This window comes from Solanum lycopersicum, chromosome 10, assembly GCF_036512215.1.
Source record: "Solanum lycopersicum chromosome 10, SLM_r2.1".
Lineage (NCBI taxonomy): Eukaryota > Viridiplantae > Streptophyta > Magnoliopsida > Solanales > Solanaceae > Solanum > Solanum lycopersicum.
The window spans coordinates 30,573,196-30,589,890 of NC_090809.1; positions in this window are offsets into that span (position 1 = coordinate 30,573,196).

Here is a 16,695-nt window from a genome sequence, read left to right on the forward strand (position 1 = left end):
ATATCGCAATGAATTGATTGATTTGTTACAATTGGTTCCTTGTTTAATTCATTATTGATATAAGTTTTATTCAATTTACATGCATATCAAAGAATGTTCTTTTGTTTTCTACATTCTGCATTCAGATTTAATTCTCTTTTAATAATTCAATTATACTATGTTTGTAATACATTTTCAATTCAAGTTTAATTTATTTTGCAGTTTCTTATGTCTCTTCTTTTTTTATCGATCATACTAATTCTCTTCTAATAATTCAACTTTAATATGTTTGTAATACATTTTTAATTTAGATTTAATTCATTTTGCAGATTTTTATGTCTCTTTATTTGTTACGATTATATTACTTCTCTAATTAAATATTGATATAAGTTTTATAGAGTCTAAAATCATTGAATGTACTACGAAAAAAGGGGGGGGGGGGGGGGAAAGCAACAGTAAGAGCAGACAGAGCAACAACAAAAAAGAAAGAAAGAAAGGACAATAGAAAGAAAATAAGAAAGAATGAAAGAAAAAAAGAGTGAGCGAGTAATAGAAAAGTAGAGAAAATGAGAAAGAAAGAAAAAAAGAGGGAGCGAGTAATAGAAAAGCAGAGAAAATGAGAAAGAAAGAAAAAAAAGGGAGCGAGATATAGATAAGGAGAAAGAAAGAGCGAGACAGAGAAAAGAATTTTTTTTAAAAAAAGTTGATATAGATGGTAATAAATAAAAAGTATCGTCAAAATCAGTAATTATTTATTAAAATATATCAATTTATGTAATTTTTCCATAAATTTATATTAGTTAATTAATACTCGATAAATTAATATTTTTTAAAATAATATTTTTTTCTCAATCCTGATTTTTGTCAATGAAAAAAATCATTAATTTCAATAAAATAGGATTATATATTTTCAGAATAACTCTATTTAAATATATGGCCTTATTAATATCATGAATTAACAATTCTTTAGAGAAATATGATTCTATTGTGTTCAACATTTTTTTTAATAAAAATAAATCGAGTTGAAGCTCATCTTTAACTTTTCTTATTGCATGCAAGAGCTCCAAAGTTATATTCTCGAACTGCACCATAAAATTGTGAAGAATTCTAGATGTGATAAGTATTTCCTTACACGTAATTGGTTCCAAATGTGTGATATTCTTTTCAGCTTCACCATCAACATTGTTTTTTTGATGGTATCCACAATTCTTCTAAGATCAGACCTTTGAACATTTATCACTTTCACCCGGATGATCCAACAGGTTATTGCCATCCATTTTATTATGAATGATGTTTTCACAAGTGGGTTCATTCAAATTTTCTGAGATTGCATCCCCTGAACAAATTTTACAGTGTCGAAAATAATTTGCTATTGTTTCTTGACGAAACTTGTTGTTCAAGCAGGAACTGCAAAATTGATATCATCCAGAATATTAATTTTTGTTGAATTAGTTTGTCCTACTTCATAGCCTTATAATATCCGACGATAAAATATGTTACGGTAATACATTGAAAGCTCTTATTGCCCAACATCTCGAGATTGAATTCTGAATGTCATGTTGCGTGGCAAAAATAATAATTCAACATTTTGTAGTCCTTCATTATTACTGTTATGGGTTGCACAATTATCTACCTTAAGCAAAACATGTCTACATGCATTTTGTGGTCAAACTAATGAATGTATTCATCAATTTGTTTGAACGATAGTGTTAATTCAAGTTGTTCATGTTGACATTTTTTAAGCAACGTGACTTTGCATATTTTTCAATAATCTAAAAACGATTATTCCAGATTCAACTTCATTACAACAAAAAACAGTTGTGAGCCTTTTTTTGTCCTGCTTTTTTCCTTCAAGTTATTCTGTAGCAAGAGAGTGAACAACTTGTAACCTTTAAAATAAATTAGTTTTATCTGTGAATATCTAAAATTTTTTTTATCAAAACATCAATATTTTACACCAATTTGAAAAAGGGGTGTGATATTTAAAATAAAATAAAAAATAATTAATAAAAATTATAAAATCATTTATAGTTTAATAATAGAAAAAAAATAATAAATAGAAGTTGGGAATTTAAGTTATTAATTAATTCTATCTAGTCTAAAAATTATAATAATATAGAAAATATTATGAAAGAGTATAGAAAAAGAAAAGAAAAGAGGAGTCCTAAATAATTTCAAATTTGTTTTACCTTATCCTAATTATTTCCAACTTCTTAACTTATTTTCCTAAAAATCTTCATCTCATCTATTTATTTTTATTTTTATTTCTTTTTGCACGATTATTTTTGTTGTTGTTTTTAATTTTTATTTGTCAATTTGCTATTATTATTATTTTTTAATTTTATTTATATATCATTATCTCGACCCTAATTTTCTCAGCTAATTTTCAAATTAAATTCTAATCTCACTCTACTACGTTCCTTTAAATTAGCACCAGACTCTCAAAACTTTTATAAAAAGACACATTCAGTTGACAAAGAATATAGAGAACACACAAAAATATATAGATAGATTGAAATACAGAGAGAATAAAAAGCAAAAGCAAAAGCAAAGATAAAATGTAACGACCTGTTTAGTCGTTTTGAGCAGCAGATTTTATTTCTGGAAAAACAGGCTGGGACGACGGAACCCACGACGGACCGTCATGAGCACGACGGACCGTCGAGAGGTCTCGTTTCAAAACACTTAGAAATTCTGAAATTGGGTACTGAAAATCGACTCTCTGAATTTCGTAACGGAATGGCAGGACGGACCGTCACGGGCGTGACGGACCGTCACAAACTCTTTGGTGGAAATTGAGTCTCTGAACCTTACGACGACCTGCAGGACGGACCGTCGCAGGCACGACGGGCCGTCACAGACTGGTAATCCCAGTCTGGATCGGATTTCCTTATACGTTTTAAGGGGCGTTTTTGACTATTCCTGCTTTAATTATAAAGTTAGTGGGTTAATGTTAATAAGTCTAATTACTTGGGGGTTAAAAGAGGTAACCTTAAGTTAATTAGTGGGTTATTATTGTCATCTTTTATTCTTAATTATATACTAATTAGGGTAAAAGAAAAAGGGTTTGAATAAAGAAAATAGAAAGAACAAGAGAAAGAGAAAGAAAGTCGAACGAGAGGAAAAAACACAAAGCTTGAGAAATCACTTGCTTGATCACGAAATCTTCGGTGGAGGTAGGTTATGGTTTCTCTTACGATATTCGTAGTAAACTCTTAATAGCGAAATATATGTATTGATAATATTGTAAACCCTGCTATGTGCTTAATTGTATGCTTGCATGAACGTAATTATATAATTGTGATTATATAAGCATGATGAACTTATTGAATCCCAAATCTTGAAAAATCCTAATCTCTTTGTTAATAATGAGGCCTTGGTATAAAAGAAGGCGTGATGAACTAAAATAATGGGATTGATGATTCCTTGGTAAGAAAGAAGGCTTGATGAATTGATAGAAGGAGAATTAGTGGATCGGGTGTCACGAACCGACACGTAGAATTAGGGGATCGGGTGTCACGAACCGACACGTAGATTTAGGGGATCGGGTGTCACGAATCGACACGTAGAATTAGGGGATCGGGTGTCATGAACCGACACGTAGAATTAGGGGATCGGGTGTCACGAACTGACACGTAGATTTAGGGGATCGGGTGTCACAAACCTACACGTAGATTTAGGGGATCGGGTGTCACGAACCGACACGTAGTATTAGGGGATCGGGTGTCACGAACCGACACGTAGATTTAAGGGATCGGGTGTCATGAACCGACACGTAGATTTAGGGGATCGGGTGTCACGAACCGACATGTAGATTTAGGGGATCGGAGTGTCACGTACCGATACAAGAGGATTAATGAATATTGAGGGAGCGGAGTGTCGTGTACCGACACAAGAGAAATAAAGATGATAAATCTTGAAAGATGTTAATATACTCAATCTAATGAACATGATTTCCAAATGAGTATGGTATTGAGGCTTGAGTCCTCATGTGTGAACTTGACGGTAACTGTTAATGATATAGTACTTGTCGATGCTACATGTTGAGTATCATAGTTGATTTTATGATATTACTTGGTATATATTGATTTCTATTTTGAGTTGGCCGATGATATCTACTCAGTACCCGTGTTTTGTACTGACCCCTACTTTTATGTTTTCTTCTTGTTTAATTGTGGAGTGCAGCAAACGTGCCGTCATCTTCGACTCAACAGTAACTCTAGCCAGTCTTCACTACATCGGATCTTCAGGGTGAGCTAATGCTTCTAGCTTGGACTGAATCTTCCTCTTCATGTCTTGATGCCTTGATGTTCCGGCATGGACTAGCTTTTATGTATTTTTAGCTTCTTAGAAACTCTTAGATTTAGTAATTTGAAGTAGATGTTCTTGTGATGATGACTTCCAGATTTTGGGGATAATAATAGTTATTGATTTTATTAATGAGTTTAAGTCTTCCGCATTACTTTTGTTGATATTATATTGAAATGTTAAGGTTTAGATTTGATTGGTTCGCTCACACAGGAGGGTAAGTGTGGGTGCCAGTCGCGGCCCGATTTGGGTCGTGACAAACTTGGTATCAGAGCATTAGGTTCGTTGGTCTCATCACACAAGAACGAGTCTAGTAGAGTCTTAAGGAAATGGTAGGGGGACGCCTTTACTTTTCTTTGAGAGGCTATAAGACTTTAGGAAAATTCCATTCATTCTTTCTTTCTTTCGTGCTATTACTTGGGTTCAATTGGTATCTAGGTGATACAAATTGGTATCTGACCATCTTCACTCTCTTTTGCAGATGGTTAGAACTAGAGCAACAACTGCGCCAACACCAGCACCGGAGGAACAGGTTGCGTCCGAGCCAGCCACTGGGGCTGTAGCTAGAGGAAGAGCAACGGCAAGAGGCCGTGGTAGAGGTCGTGGGAGGACGTCCTCTAGAGGAAGAGGACAAACACCTAGCCCATCTGATGCTAGGGCGGTGACTCCTCCACCGACTGAGGAAGTAGTAAGAGAGGGTGAGGAAGGGGAGAATGAACAAGTGCAAAATGAGGAATTGCCACCCCAACCTACCCCAGAAATGATCAATCAGGTTCTCGTTTATCTTAGTGGGTTGTCTGATCAAGGCCAGACACCTCCAGTGTTTTCTGCACCAACACCTCCGGTTTCAGAGGTACAACATGCAGCCACTATGGCTCCTCGTATGGATGCCTCATTGGACATAGGCACGTTTCCACGTCTGACTACTGGGCCTATAATGACAAATGATCAGCATGAACTTTTCAGTAAGTTCTTGAAATTGAAACCTCCAGTCTTCAAGGGTGCTGAATCTGAGGATGCTTACGATTTTCTGGTTGACTGTCATGAGCTACTACACAAGATGGGTATAGTAGAACGGTTTGGTGTTGAGTTCGTGAGTTATAAGTTTCAAGGGAACGCCTAAATGTGGTGGCAGTCACATGTTGAGTGTCAACCAACAGAGGCACCACCTATGACTTGGGCCTCATTCTCTAGCTTGTTTATGGAGAAGTATATCCCCCGGACTTTGAGGGATAGGAAAAGAGATGAGTTCTTGAGCCTAGAGCAAGGTAGGATGTCGGTTACTGCATATGAGGCTAAGTTTCGTGCATTATCAAGGTATGCCACCCAACTTTGTTTTAGTCCACAAGAGCGGATTCACCGTTTTGTGAAGGGGTTGAGATCAGAGTTTCGGATTTCAGCCTTACAGGTAGCGGCTACAGCGAAATCTTTTCAAGAAGTGGTAGACTTCGTGATAGAGGTCGAGGGAGTGAAGCCAGATGACTTCACCATGGCAACTACATCAAAAAGGTTTCCAAAGGGAGGTGAGTTTAATGGTTCTTACTCTAGAGGATAGGGTTCCGGAGGTAACTCAGTTCGACCCATTCAGTCTTCACTACAGATTGTAGTTGGGGGTCCACCTCAGACCGGTCAACACTTCTCTGAGAGACCTATGCTTGATTCTAGAGAGTGTTATGGATGTGGGGAGACTGGACATATTAGGAGGAATTGTCCCAAACAGAGTTATAGACCCAATAGCTAGAGGTAGAGGTGGTCATGGTAGAGGCCGTTATTCTGGAGGACGTGGTGGTCGAGGTAATGGTGGTCACCAAAACGGCCGGGGTGATGGGCAAACTGGAGCCACTACATCACAACATGGTAGGGGCAACGGACAGACGAACGAAAGGGCCCATTGTTATGCTTTCCCTGGGAGATCGGAGGCGGAGATATCTGATGCTGTCATCACAGGTAATCTTCTGGTTTGTGATTGCATGGTTTCTGTATTGTTCGATCCTGGATCCATATTTTCTTATGTATCTTCCTCATTTGCTAATGGTCTAAATTTACATTGTGAATTACTTGATATGCCTATTCGTGTTTCTACTCCGGTGGGTGAGTCTGTGGTAGTTGAAAAGGTATATAGGTCTTGTTTGGTGAACTTTGTGGGGAGCAACACTTATGTAGATTTGGTTATCTTAGAAATGGTTGATTTTGATGTAATTCTGGGTATGACTTGGCTTTCTCCGCAATTTGTGATCTTGGATTGTAATGCTAAAACGGTGACGTTAGCCAAGCCTGGGACAGATCCGTTAGTGTGGGAGGGTGACTACACTTCCAAACCAGTGCGTATCATCTCTTTTCTTCGTGCTAAGAAAATGGTTAGTAAAGGGTGTTTAGCTTTCTTGGCACATCTCAAGGATGACACTACCCAAGTACCTTCGATTGAGTCGGTTTCGGTGGTTCGTGAGTTTCTGGATGTGTTCCCTGCAGATCTTCCTGGTATGCCACCAGATAGGGATATTGACTTCTGTATTGATCTTGAACCGGGTACTCGCCCCATTTCTATACCCCCTTATAGAATGGCTCTAGCGGAGTTAAGAGAGTTAAAAGCCCAACTTCAAGAGTTGTTGAACAAAGGCTTCCTTAGACCAAGTGCATCTCCTTGGGGTGCTCCGGTTTTGTTTGTGAAGAAGAAGGATGGGAGTTTCCGAATGTGCATAGACTACAGACAACTAAACAAGGTAACCATAAAGAACAAGTATCCTCTTCCTCGCATTGATGACTTGTTCGATCAGTTACAAGGTGCTTGTGTCTTCTCTAAGTTTGACTTAAGATCCGGTTATCATCAATTGAAAATACGGGCAACGGATGTGCCAAAGACCGCTTTTAGAACTAGGTATGGGCATTACGAATTTGTAGTGATGTCTTTTGGTCTTACGAATGCCCCTGCTGCGTTCATGAGTTTGATGAACGGGATTTTTAAGCCATATTTGGATCTTTTTGTGATCGTATTCATTGATGACATATTGGTATACTCAAAGAGCAAGAAGGAACATGAAGAGTATTTGAGAATGGTATTGGAAATGTTAAGGGAGAAAAAGCTTTATGCCAAATTCTCCAAGTGTGAGTTTTGGCTAGATGCAGTGTCCTTCTTGGGGCATGTGGTTTCTAAGGATGGAGTGATGGTGGATCCTTCTAAGATTGAGACAGTGAAGAATTGGGTAAGACCTACTAATGTGTCAGAAATAAGGAGCTTTGTTGGGTTAGCTATCTACTACCGCTTCTTTGTCAAGGGATTCTCTTCTATTGCTTCCCAACTGATGAACTTGACTAAGCAGAATGTTCCATTTGTATGGTCAGATGAGTGTGAGGAAAGCTTCTAGAAGCTCAAGACTCTATTGACTACTGCACCAATTCTCACCTTGCCAGTGGAAGGTAGGAATTTCATTGTCTATTGTGATGCATCCTATTCGGGTTTGGGTGCAGTGCTAATGCAAGAGAAGAATGTGATTGCTTATGCTTCCAGACAATTAAAAGTGCATGAACATAACTATCCAACTCATGATTTGGAACTGGCCGCGGTAGTGTTTGCATTAAAGCAATGGAGACACTATTTATATGGGGTTAAGTGTGAGGTCTATACGGATCATCGTAGCCTACAATATGTCTTTACTCAGAAAGATTTGAATTTGAGACAGAGGAGATGGATGGAACTACTGAAGGACTACGACATTACCATTTTGTATCATCCGGGGAAGGCGATTGTTGTAGCGGATGCTTTAAGTAGAAAGGCGGGAAGCATGGAATGTCTATCTCACTTGCAAGCTTCTAGACGTCCATTGGCTAGAGAGGTTCATACTCTAGCTAACGACTTGATGAGATTAGAATTAAATGAGAAGGGAGGATTTTTTGCTTGTGTGGAGGCAATATCTTCCTTTCTTGACAAGATTAAGGGAAGACAATTTAATGATGAGAAACTGCGCAGAATCCAAGATAAGGTATTGCGAGGAGAGGCTAAGGAAGCCCAAATCGATGAGAAAGGTGTTTTGAGGATCAAGGGAAGGGTATGTGTACCACGCGTCGATGATTTGATCAACACTATCCTGGCAGAGGCTCATAGTTCAAGGTATTCTATACATCCTGGTGCAACCAAGATGTATCGCGACCTAAAGCAACACTTTTGGTGGAGTAGAATGAAGCGTGATATTGTGGATTTTATTGCCAAATGTCCAAACTGTCAACAAGTAAAGTATGAACACCAAAGGCCCAGAGGAACACTTCAGAGAATGCCAATTCCGGAATGGAAATGGGAGAGAATCGCAATGGACTTCGTGGTTGGTCTTCCAAAGACGATGGGTAAGTATGACTCTATTTGGGTGATTGTTGATAGGTTAACTAAGTCTGCTCATTTTATTCCGGTTAAGGTGACTTACAATGCCGAGAAGTTAGCCAAAATCTATATCTCAGAAATTGTTCGGTTGCATGGGGTTCCACTCTTCATCATATCAGATAGAGGTACGCAGTTTACTTCTAAGTTTTGGAGAACATTACATGCTGAATTAGGTACTAGGTTGGGCCTTAGTACCGCGTTCCATCCTCAGACCGATGGCCAGTCTGAGCGAATGATTCAAGTGTTGGAGGATATGCTTCGTGCGTGTGTAATAGAATTTGGTGGCCATTGGGATGACTTACCCTTAGCGGAATTTTTATACAATAATAGCTATCACTCAAGCATTGATATGGCTCCATTTGAAGCATTGTATGGTAGGAGATGCAGGTCCCCCATTGGTTGGTTTGATGCATTCGAGGTTAGACCTTGGGGTACTGATCTTTTGAGGGATTCGATAGAGAAAGTGAAATCTATTCAAGAAAATCTTTTAGCGGCGCAAAGTAGGCAAAAAGAATATGCAGATCGAAAGGTTAGAGACTTAGAGTTCATGGAGGGTGAACAAGTCTTGCTGAAGGTTTCGCCCATGAAAGGGGTGATGTGGTTTGGTAAAAGGGGTAAGCTAAGTCCAAGGTACATTGGTCCCTTTGAAGTACTTAAGCGAGTAGGGGAGGTGGCTTATGAGTTAGCCTTGCCTCTAGGGCTGTCCGGAGTACATCCGGTATTCCATGTGTCGATGTTGAAAAGATACCATGGGGATGGAAACTACATTATCCGTTTGGATTCAGTTTTGTTTGATGAGAAATTGTCCTATGAGGAGGAGCCTGTTGCTATTCTAGATAGAAAAATTCACAAGTTGAGATCAAGGGAGATTGCATCCATCAAAGTTCAATGGAAGAATCGACCCGTTGAAGAAGCCACTTGGGAGAAGGAGGTTGATATGCGAGAAAGATATCCACACCTGTTCACAGATTTAGGTACTCCTTTTCGCCCTTATTTTCCTTCTTGTGATCGTTCGGGGACGAACGATGGGTAAATTGATATCTAATGTAACGACCTGTTTAGTCGTTTTGAGCAGCAGATTTTATTTCTGAAAAAACAGGCTAGGACGACGGAACCCATGACGGACCGTCATGAGCACGACGGACCGTCGAGGGGTCTCATTTTAAAACACTTAGAAATTCTGAAATTAGATAATGAGAATCGAATCTCTGAACTTCGTAACGGAATGGCAGGACGGACCGTCATAGGCGTGACGGACCGTCACAGACTCTTTGGTGGAAATTGAGTCTCTGAACCTTGCGACGACCTGCAGGACGGACCGTCGCAGGCACGACGGGCCGTCACAGACTGCGTAATCCCAGTCTGGATCGGATTTCCTTATACGTTTTAAGGGGCGTTTTTGACTATTCCTGCTTTAATTATAAAGTTAGTGGGTTAATGTTAATAAGTCTAATTACTTGGGGGTTAAAAGAGGTAACCTTAAGTTAATTAGTGGGTTATTATTGCCATCTTTTATTCTTAATTATATACTAATTAGGGTAAAAGAAAGAGGGTTTGAATAAAGAAAATAGAAAGAACAAAAGAAAGAGAGAGAAAGTCGAACAAGAAAGAGGATCGAACGAGAGGAAAAAACACAAAGCTTGGGAAATCACTTGCTTGATCACGAAATCTTCGGTGGAGGTAGGTTATGGTTTCTCTTACGATATTCGTAGTAAACTATTAATAGCGAAAGATATGTATTGATAATATTGTAAACCCTGCTATGTGCTTAATTGTATGCTTGCATGAACGTAATTATATAATTGTGATTATATAAGCATGATGAAGTTATTGAATCCCAAATCTTGAAAAATCCTAATCTCTTTGTTAATAATGAGGCCTTGGTATAAAAGAAGGCGTGATGAACTAAAATAATGGGATTGATGATGCCTTGGTAAGAAAGAAGGCTTGATGAATTGATAGAAGGAGAATTAGTGGATCGGGTGTCACGAACCGACACGTAGAATTAGGGGATCGGGTGTCACGAACCGACACGTAGAATTAGGGGATCGGGTGTCACGAACCGACACGTAGAATTAGGGAATCGGGTGTCATGAATTGACACGTAGATTTAGGGGATCGGGTGTCACGAACCGACACGTAGATTTAGGGGATCGGGTGTCACAAACCGACACGTAGTATTAGGGGATCGGGTGTCATGAATCGACACGTAGATTTAAGAGATCGGGTGTCACGAACCGACACGTAGATTTAGGGGATCGGAGTGTCACGTACCGACACAAGAGGATTAATGAATATTGAGGGAGCGGAGTGTCACGTACCGACACAAGAGAAATAAAGATAATGAATCTTGAAAGATGTTAATATACTCAATCTAATGAACATGATTTCCAAATGAGTATGGTATTGAGGCTTGAGTCCTCATGTGTGAACTTGACGGTAACTGTTAATGATATAGTACTTGTCAATGCTACATGTTGAGTATCATAGTTGATTTTATGATATTACTTGGTATATATTGATTTCTATTTTGAGTTGGCCGATAATATCTACTCAGTACCCGTGTTTTGTACTGACCCCTACTTTTATGTTTTCTTCTTGTTTAATTGTGGAGTGCAGCAAACGTGCCGTCATCTTCGACTCAACAGTAACTCTAGCCAGTCTTCACTATATCAGATCTTCAGGGTGAGCTAATGCTTCTAGCTTGGACTGGATCTTCCTCTTCATGTCTTGATGCCTTGAAGTTCCGGCATGGACTAGCTTTTATGTATTTTTAGCTTCTTAGAAACTCTTAGATTTAGTAATTTGAAGTAGATGTTCTTGTGATGATGACTTCCAGATTTTGGGGATAATAATAGTTATTGATTTTATTAATGAGTTTAAGTCTTCCGCATTACTTTTGTTGATATTATATTTAAATGTTAAGGTTTAGATTTGGTTGGTTCGCTCACACAGGAGGGTAAGTGTGGGTGCCAGTCGCGGCCCGATTTGGGTCGTGACAAAAAAAAGTAGTGAAATTTTCTTTTTAGAATTAGGAGAGGGTTAGAGGTTTTGATCATGTTTTCAAATTCGTGCATGACAACTTATTTTTGTGGTATCAATTTTCGCAGCGAGGTAACTATAAATTCTCGCGTGATTTAAATAATATTACTTGTATGAAAATTTGATTCCAATAGTATCAAATTTTTCAAATTGCATGTATTATATTATTATTGTTTCGTCATTATTATTATTATTATGCTTTTTATGTACGCTTTGTAACTTATATCTCTTCATGATATTGAATTATTAAATTCAAATAGATTCGTATATCTTTTCGTTTAGTTTTTCAATTTAGAAGATTTTGTTGAATTTATTGTTGATGTTAGATTAAGTTATAAAAATAATTAGTAAATAATTTTAAAAAAATATATATATCTAAATAGGATTGTTAATTAAAAGGAGAAATAGATTTCATCTAGAGATTCATGATAAAAAATAGTGATAATTATATTTTTTTAAAAGTAAAATTTGAGAAATTATATAAAGAGAACAAAAGAAATTTAAAAAATAAAAAAAGAAGAAAGCATTAAAAAAAAAAAAGAGAACAACGAAAGAAATTAAAAAAAAAACATAACAGAAATTTTTTTAAAAACAGAAACAGAAAATTTAAAAAGAAAAAAAAAAGAAAGTGAAAAAATGAAAAATCGAAAAACAAATTAGAAGAGAGAAGTAGAATAAAAAAATTATAAACAAAAGGTAAAAAATAAAATAAAAAAGAATAAAAAAAGAACGTACAAAAAGGGAAAATAACAAAAATTATTAAAAATAAATAAATAAATAAAATAATAAATAAGAAGAGAAAAGACAAATTTGTAAATAAAATAACAATAAATAATACAAAATTAACAGAACGTTAATAAAAAATATATATGAAAAAAAAAGATAACAAAACGTAAAGAAAAAAAAATAACTTTAAAAAATATATACAAAAAATGTAAAATAAATAAATAAATAAATAAATAAAATAATAAATAAATATGAGTGTTTCAAATTTGAATTAATGAACACACACTGAAAATAATAAAACAATTTCGAATAGATATAAAAATAAATAAGACAACTTTTAATAGGTTTAAAATAAATGAGAGAATAAAGTTAAAACAATTTATTATTAAGTTTCAATAATATAATATCCAAAATTAAGTCAAGTCTACCAAAGTTAATAAAGCGACTGTACTAGAACCACGGGACTCGAGGGGGGCCTAACACCTTCCCCTCGGTCAACAAAATTCCTTACCCGGATTTCTAGTTTACAGACCAATAAAAAATATAGAGTCAAATTTCCTTTTGATTAGAGATTTAAATAAGGTGACTTGGAACACCAAAACTCAATTCCAAGTGGCGACTCCAAATAATAATTATTATCCCTTTTCGAAACAAATAAGATCAAAATTTTGAGAGAAAAAAAGGAGTGTGACATCATCCATATTAAAAACATCTTTAATGATATATTGACGTATATTTTATCTTATGGATTCCAATTTTGTCTTCATGTCTTGTAAATCAATTTAATCAGTCTCTCTTAAACGATGAAATGACTTGATACCAATGTCTTAGCTAGAATTTTTCAAGTCAATCTATAGATAATTTGTGCTCATAATTTTGTTGAGGATATAAAAGTTTCATTATCTCTATTGTTGTCACGATCCAAAACGGATCGTGAATGGCACCCACACTTACCTCCCTAGGTGGGCGAACCAACACATCTAAACCCCAACATATACCAATAGTTCAACTATAAATAATATAAATGATGCAGAAGCTCCAAAAGATACTAAGCAACCAATATCAATAAGTTTCTAAAGTTTAATACCTATCATCCCAAAATCTGATAGTCATCACATCAAGGACATCGAATCTCCAATACTAAGTCTAAGAATATCGAATACACCATAATAAAAGAATAAAATGGTATGTGTCTGAAAGTAATAGGACATCATGTCATGACCGAGAGAATCCAACACGAGCTTGAATAGATAGCTCACCCTGGAACTTGATATGCGGAAGGCTGGCTAGAACTGAGGGAAATCAGAAGTCATAGGTACACGCGCTGCATTTCATAAAAGGAAAACAAAGAAGAAAACAAGTAGGACTCAGTACGAGGCAACATGTACTGAGTAAGTATCATCGGTCAACCCAAAATAGTAACTAATATACAAAGAATAATAGTATGAACTCAACTATAGCACTTAACATGTGATAAGCAACAAACAACATGAACAAGTGTCAATAACAATAAAGTAAGAATAAGTCAATGATATCAAGATCACACATGAGGTCTCATGCCTCCAAACCAAACCATTTTGGGAGTTGAGTTCTTTGAGATTGAGTATTTTCCATTAATTCAACATGTTTTTCCTTTAATATTATCGTGTCGGAACGTGACAGTACGATCCAAGAATACCGTGTCGGAATATGACACTCCGATCCAAGAATATCGTGTCGGAACATGAAACTCCGATCCAAAAATATCGTGTCGGAACGTGACACTCCGATCCAAAAATATCGTGTCGGAACGTGACACTCCAATCCAAGAATACAGTGTCGGAACGTGACACTCCAATCCAAGAATACAGTGTCGGAACGTGACACTCCGAGCCAAGAATACCGTGTCGGAACGTGACACTCCGATCCAAAAATACTATTAATTTATCCTTTATTATCACCGTTTCAATTCATTGTTATATTATTTTCATCAAGCCTTCTTTATTCAAGGCATCACTTCGATAGATAGGATTAGAGAATATAAATTCTACGGTCTCAGGATTTCAGACCAATCACAAACCACACAACCAAATCACACAATCACACAGTCAAGTACATAGAGAACTTCACAATATCAATCAAGGCATATCAATCACTATTAAGAGTTTACTATCAAATGGTATAAACCATAACCTACCTCCACCGAAGAATCAAAGTCAAGAAACTAGTCCTTCAATGTCTTTCCTTTCCTTATTGCCTCCGAAATTCTCCTATCTATCAAGTATATATATATATATATATATATATATATATATATAAGGTGTAAGTTCACAAGGCCATAAACACTCCGATTATTCTGTGTCTAGCCTATGCTCATAAACTCACCTAATTCTATAATCAATCTCTTAAAGTTTAAGCCTAATGATAAGTCTTAATTCCTCCAATTACCACGAATTTAATGAAATTTAAACATTATGATACACCAAATATTTAATTACCTATCTCAATATATTCATACGTAATTTATAACCTTAGATAATAATTAATACCAGATTTTTGAAGCATACGGTAATGAGACCAGCGCCGGTCAACATTGAATTGTGCACTCATACGTGCATTGTATGACCAAAGGCCTCAACTTACATGTTACCTCCATATTATATATATAATAATATTATTTTTAATAATAACCATTGGCTCCAGCAATCCTTCTTTCTTTTCCAATATCATTAAATTCCACCACCAACACTTACACCCTTATACCATTCTTATCTAATTATAGAATCAATAGAACCCCTGGTAATTGACAAGTTACCGACAATATTATAAATGGAAAAATAAAATTCCGCCAACACCGTAATCGATCCACACCCCAACAACACTATTTCCTATGATCAACTAATGGATTATGTTTATTAATAATTAATACTTCTGTGTACAAACACTATGAAAGGTTTAAGAATTTTTCGTACCTGAATGGCCCTTTATTTGGTTTCTCTTAGACACCGCAGAAAGATTTGCTAGGTTTATTTTTCCCTATCCTTTCTTTTTTCAGATTATATCTTTTCCAAAATTTTTATAACCCATTATAAAAGTGGTGAAAGTGACCCACTATTAAATATAATATTATTTCTTAACCATTAACTAAATAAATTAGTAAAACTACCCCACTAATTTCATAATTATAATTATGAATAGTCCAAAACCCCCACTTAAATCTATCAGAAAGTATTTTCTAACATAAAAATTTCTAGTGCCCAAACCGACTACACTGGTTGTTACAATTGTCTTTTCTAAAATTAACTCCTGTTATATTTACACGGTCTACATATTAGAGAAATCACTCATAAACAATCTTCGTCATGTCTGGATATTTTGCTGTCATGTGTCACTTGATATCCTTTCCTTTTTCTAAATGATTTGAAAGATATTTAGTTGATTGTTTGAGTGTGATTGATATTGTACCTTAACTAACTTTCAAATGAAAGTTTTCGTTAAGCCACAACTGTAATTCTTTTTTAGTGCATGTGAAATGATCTCTTTTATACTCACATAATGTTTTACATATTTGACCTGTCATTAATTTTGTGACACCTTTTAAATGAGAAACCATTTTTGGATAGGATTTAAAGAAATTCCTATTTTTGCTTATATATAATTTTTTTCTCACTATAATACATCAAAAGTTTTAAATAAAAATACAATGAATAATAATTGATTATTAAGAAACAATGAAAATTATGTATAATTTTACAAAGACTGATTGTATTCTTCTTTTTTTTTTTACAATGAATCATTTTTTTTAAAAAATTATTTAACAATGAATCATACACATATATTTTACTTTATGTATTATAAATTTAATATTTATGTGAAGTCAACAAATATGATACATAAATTAGTAAGATACAATGATTTGATGTATTCGATGTACCTTATGTATAATAACTTTTTATTTGAAATTAATAAATATGATACATAAATTTGTAAGATACAATGATTTTAATTAATCAAAATTAAGTTTTATTAAATCTCAAATCATTTTTTAAATTAGTAAATATTAATTTAACGATTAGAATTATATCTCTATAAATTAATGAAATTTCAGATCCAACCTATATTATTTATAACGGTTTTATTATAGCACAAAACTAAATATGTAAGGATTTGTCTGTAGAGTCAACTTGTAATTGGATTTGATGTGGTTTGATGTAATTACACTATTTGAGATATTTGGTTGATTATGTAATTACTTGGTCAACAGATAATTTTGTAATTGACCGTCAAATTAC